This window comes from Triticum dicoccoides, chromosome 4A (genome assembly GCF_002162155.2).
Source record: "Triticum dicoccoides isolate Atlit2015 ecotype Zavitan chromosome 4A, WEW_v2.0, whole genome shotgun sequence".
Lineage (NCBI taxonomy): Eukaryota > Viridiplantae > Streptophyta > Magnoliopsida > Poales > Poaceae > Triticum > Triticum dicoccoides.
Window position 1 is genome coordinate 740,936,681 of NC_041386.1, and position 5,763 is coordinate 740,942,443.

The following is a 5,763-nucleotide window of genomic DNA, read 5'->3' on the forward strand; positions in this document are numbered from 1 at the left end:
GTGTTTTCTGCTTCAAAGTGCGCAGGACAGGAGAGGCTGTAATTCAGTGGGTAAAACAGGGAATGACATTGATACAATAGCTGCTTCTAGATGTAAACCAAACCCAAGGACGTGAAAAAGGCTAGACTAGGAAGGACTAGGAGAAGAAGAAAAATGAGAAGCACAGACTAGTTTGTCAGATTGCCTCTGCAGTATGTAATTTATGGATGCAATTTCAAGGAATTCCTATTTTTCTCATGATTTCCTTGCGGGTAGAACATCTTTAAGGATGGTTCATGGAAAGCATGAAGAGCCAGCGATGGTGATGGATACCAACTACCAACTGGTTGTTTGTATTTAGTCACAATGTTATCCTCTGCTACTTTATACTTCAATTATCATCGTTGAGCTGTGTCCATGTTGGCCTCTGGTTAGTTTATTAGCAAGTCCATCTCAGCTAAACTTAAAGAAACGGCAAGTAGCTGGACCATCTGCTATTGTCTTGACCTGCTGTTTGGGGATTTCTGCCTCATTCTCTTGCAACACAACATTGTTAGCTCCTACGGTCTGCAACCTTGCCTCGTCTCTGTGCCGGCTCCTACAACTCTGCTTCCCACTTCTACATCTGTGTAAGTTCACCACTCTATTCGCATATGTTATCCTCTACAAATCTGGCTGTAAAGTTCTATTTATTATCTTCGTTGTTGCAACCTGCTAATTTATTTCGTGATTTCTTACTCAAACAGGTGTTCATCCACTGCTATATTCATTGGTTATTTCTACATCCATTCCAGAAGCACTTTCGATTGCTCGTCTATCGATTTTCAGGTCATTCCACACTGCCACAAATAGTTTTCTTAGTCTTTGCCATCGTCTACTGATCCATCAGTAGGTTTCTGTTTTCATATCATCGTTGCAGCTAGCTAACTTATCTTACGATTTACTATACTTCAACAGCTTTCTTATTCATCACTGTGTCTAGAAGCAATTCTGGTTCTATCTTCAGTTTATTCAACCCAAAAAGTAAACCCTGCAACCCAATGGAAGTGGCGTTAGCTAGCGCTGCCTTAAGCGTTAGCTTGAAATTGGCGGCATCACCTGTCTTGAAGAAGCTCCTTGCTGATGCTTCAACCTACCTCGACGTGGACATGGCCCATGAGCTCCACGAACTGGAGACAATTATCTTGCCACAGTTCGAGTTGTTGGTTGAAGCAGCAGACAAGGGAAACCACAGGCCCAAGTTGGACAAATGGCTTCAGGAACTCAAAGAAGGCTTCTACCTGGCTGAAGACTTGTTGGACGAGCATGAGTACAACCTCCTCAAGCGCAAAGCAAAGGGGAAGGATTCCATGCCGGCCACCATCAACAAAGCTTTTATGAAGCCTCTGCATTCTGTAACAAGCAGGTTGTCCAATCTGAGCTCTGAGAACAGAAAGCTAATTTGCCATCTGAAGGAGCTGAAGGCTACCCTTGGGAAAGCCAAGGACTTCCATCAATTGCTATCCTTACCAGCTGGTTGTGGTTATAATGGAGAGAGCCCCGCCAAAACATCAGCTGCTGTTCCCGAGACCACATCAATACCACCTCTGAGAGTGATTGGCCGTGATAAGGACCGTGATCACATAATAGATCGACTTACCAAGACAACTGCTTCTACCGAGTCTAGTATATCTATGTACTCAGGTTTGGCCATTGTAGGAGCAGGAGGCATGGGGAAGTCCACCTTAGCACAACATGTTTTCAATGACAAGAGGATAAAAGAATATTTTGATGTAACAATGTGGGTAAGCATCTCACGCAAACTTGATGTCCGTCATCATACACGGGAGATCATTGAGTCTGCCTCTCAGGGGGAATGCCCACACATTGATAACCTTGATACATTGCAACGTAAGTTGTTTGACATACTGCAAGAATCAGGGAAATTCCTGCTTGTGTTGGATGATGTTTGGTTTGAACCTGGCAGCGAGAGGGAATGGGAGAATCTGTTAGCTCCTCTACTCTCCCAACAGAAGGGAAGCAAAGTTTTGGTGACTTCTCGACGGGATACATTTCCAGCTGCTCTTTACTGTGTAGAAGTGTGTCCTCTGGAAAACATGGAAGATGCATATTTCTTGGCACTCTTCAAACACCATGCTTTCTCTGGACCAGAAATTGGAAATCTGCAGTTGCGTGGAAGGCTGGAAGATTTTGCAGAGAAGATTGCTAAAAGGCTTGGACAATCTCCTTTGGCGGCCAAAGTTGTGGGTTCCCAGTTGAAAGGGATAACAAACATATCTACATGGAAGGATGCTCTAACTTTGACGATTGACAAATCAAGTGAGCCTATGACAGCACTGTTGTGGAGTTATGAGAAGTTAGATCCATGTGTGCAGAGGTGCTTCCTATATTGCAGCTTGTTCCCGAAAGGCCACAAGTATGTCATCAATGAGTTGGTTCATCTTTGGATGGCAGAGGGCCTCATTAATGGGTGCAACCAAAAGAAGAGAGTGGAAGATATTGGGAGGGATTGCTTCAAGGATATGATCTCTGTTTCGTTCTTTCAAATGGTTGATAAGAAATTCGGTTGCACATACTATGTTATGCATGATCTCCTTCATGATCTGGCAGAATCACTCTCCGCGGAGGACTACTTCAGGTTGGAAGATGATAAGGTGACAGAAATACCAACCACAGTTCGACATATATCCGTTCGTGTTGATAGTATGATGCAACACAAGCAAAGTATCTGCATGCTACATCATTTACGCACTGTTATCTGCATAGACCCCCTAATGGATGATGTAAGTGACATTTTTAATCAGATAATACGGAATTTGAAGAAGTTGCGCGTCCTATATCTGTCATCTTACACCAGTAGTAAGTTGCCAGAATCTGTTGGTGAGTTGAAGCACCTTCGGTATTTAAACATCATAAGAACACTGATTTCCGAATTTCCAAGATCTTTGTGTACTCTTTACCACTTGCAGTTACTTCTGGTAAATGATAAAGTTGAGAGTTTCCCTGAGAAACTCTGCAATTTAAGGAAGTTACGACATCTTGACTCGAATGATTACCGAACAAACGAGCCGAAAGCACCGCCTCAAATTCCTCACATTGGCAAGCTAACTTCACTTCAACAAGTTCAGAAATTTTCTGTGCAAAAGAAAATGGGATATGAATTGCTACAGCTGAGGGATATGAATGAGATCCGTGGCAGTTTAAGTGTCACAAATCTTGAGAATGTCACTGGGAAAGATGAAGCATTAGAATCGAAGTTGCATCGAAAAAGTCATCTTGGTAGCTTGCAACTTGAATGGTGTTGCGAGAATAACACCAATGCAGAGGATAGTTTACATTTGGAGATTTTGGAAGGCCTGATGCTGCCGCCTCAACTTGAGAATCTTACAATTGATGGTTACAATTCTTCAAAATATCCAGGTTGGTTACTTGATGGTCCGTATTTTGAGAATTTAGAATCTTTGAGCTTTAGAAATTGCAGCGCGTTACAAGGCCTACCATCCAACACTGAGCTATTTGAGAATTGCTCTTCACTTGACCTCTTCAATGTGCCAAACCTGAAGACATTACCTTGTCTTCCACTGGGCCTTACAAACTTAGCAATATCCAATTGCCCACTGCTTATATTTGTTTCCAATTATGAGTTGGAACATCAAGAACAGAGCGAGAATATCATGAGTATAGACCACTTGGCGTCACAACTTGGTTTAATCTGGGAGGTGGATTCAGGATCAGATATTAGGAGAATACTCTCATCAGAACATTCATTTCTGAAGCAGCTAATGATATTGATGGATGCTGATGTCTCACGTGTTCATAACCTTGGAAGTGTCCTTGGAAGAAAGAAAAAGAAAGTGGTTAAAGAGGATATCATCAATGCATGGATACACTGTCACGAGCAGATGATGAGTCTCGTGCATGGAAGGAGCATTAGGCTGCCACTGGCTCCACCATCGGGACTTCGTGGGCTTTCTCTTTCTTCATGCAGTATTACAGATGAAGCTTTAGTTGCTTGCCTTGATGCTTTGGTTTCACTGAAATGGTTGTCCTTACAAAAAATAATGACTTTAACTACACTTCCTTCAGAAGAGGTCCTCCAACATTTGGCAAAACTTCACAGTTTGTGCATTGTAAGTTGTTGGTGTCTCAGGTCATTAGGGGGTTTACGAGCTGCTACCTCTCTTTCAGATGTTAGCTTGAGTTCCTGCCCTTCTTTAGAGTTGGCACATGGAGCAGAATGTTTACCACTATCCCTTGAGAGGTATAAGTTGTTGCGTGCTTGCAGCTGAATTCTTCTGTGCGGACTGGCCACACATGAATTATATATTCATAAGCAGTTGCAGAAGCACTGCATGCTTATCTGTTGGTAGTCTCACCTCTGTTAAATCATTTATATTGTATCACTTGCCAGATTTATGTACACTCGAAGGAGTGTCTTCCCTGCAACTTCACCATGTACATTTGATTGATGTTCCGAAACTCACCCCTGAGTGTGTCTCGCAATTTCGAGTCCAGAAGTCACTCTATGTTAGCAGTCCTGTAATACTGAACAACGTGCTCTCAGCTAAAGGTTCCATCGTTCCAGAATTTCTCTCTCTTGAAGGATTCAAGGAACCATTTGTTTCATTGGAAGAATCTGCAAATTTCACATTAGTCAAGACCCTGAGATTCTGTGGTTGTCGAATGACTTCCCTGCCAACAAATCTGAAGTCCTTCTCCAATCTGAACAAGCTCGACATTTATAGCTGCCCCAACATATCATCTTTACCAGATCTGCCATCCTCCCTCCAGCACATATATGTATGGAGTTGTGAGCTCTTGAAGGAGAGTTGCCGAGCACCTGATGGAGAAAGTTGGCCAAAGATCGCGCATGTCCGCTGGAAGGAATTTAGAGATTGATCTAGATCCCCAGCTGCAAAAAAATGGAAAGGTAATTTGCTCCCGTTGCCTATCTTTGCATTGTCAGAGATATATAGTCTTTCGTAACATATATGCAGTTCATTAAAAAAATTAATCTTTCAAATATTCTACTTATTACAAACTTTCCTTTATAGCAGGCCCTCCAGCAACCTGTTACGAGGTGGGAGTGCTTCAGGCCAATCTCCAATCTTCTCTGCCGATTGCTTCACGGGCTGGTGTGAATCCCCTCGTCTTGTCTCCTGCTTTGCTGATTGCTTCACGCATTGCCCTCTCGCACTCCACCACCTCCCGCCCTCTGGTGCACTGTCACTGACGATGATTTTTGTAATCGTGGTGTTGGTTATCTTCTTCTTCATCCTATTATTATCCATTGAATGAACGTTTCCCGGAACGTAGTCTAAGTTGCACGTTATTCCATCACTTGGTGCTGTCCTGTTTTGCTACCCCTTCCTCGAATCTGTCGCACTTTTGATTTGTACAGACTTTAATCTTTATCTCTTGTGTGATCTTACGTACGATGTAATAACTGGAGGTCTCTTTTATCATTCACCCCCGTAATGAGATATTTGATGTACTGCAGTACTTGAGTTTCATACTTGATACAATGTGCCTGCTGCTGAATGCCTGATGGAACCTTTGTTGGTCATGCGAGACACTAAGTTAATTTATCATGGCTGATCTATCATATCTGTGCTGGTGCGGCCATATTTTGCTTGTGCTATCATATCAGTCTTATGGATAATTCTGGACGTGCTGGGGAGGGAGCAAATTGTGAGAGAAAGTGATGAATGACTACTTTGGTGGGCAGCAGCTCTTGGAAATGTTTCGGTGTTTCTTCAGGCTGTGCCTTTTTTGTCTTCTCCG

At 42.8% G+C, this 5,763-nt stretch overlaps 1 pseudogene; it reads left to right on the top strand.

Annotated features, from left to right (window-relative positions):
• The first annotated feature begins 451 nt into the window (after nucleotides 1-451).
• On the top strand, nucleotides 452-5,393 carry LOC119288317 (annotated as a pseudogene).
• Nucleotides 5,394-5,763: the final 370 nt, after the last annotated feature.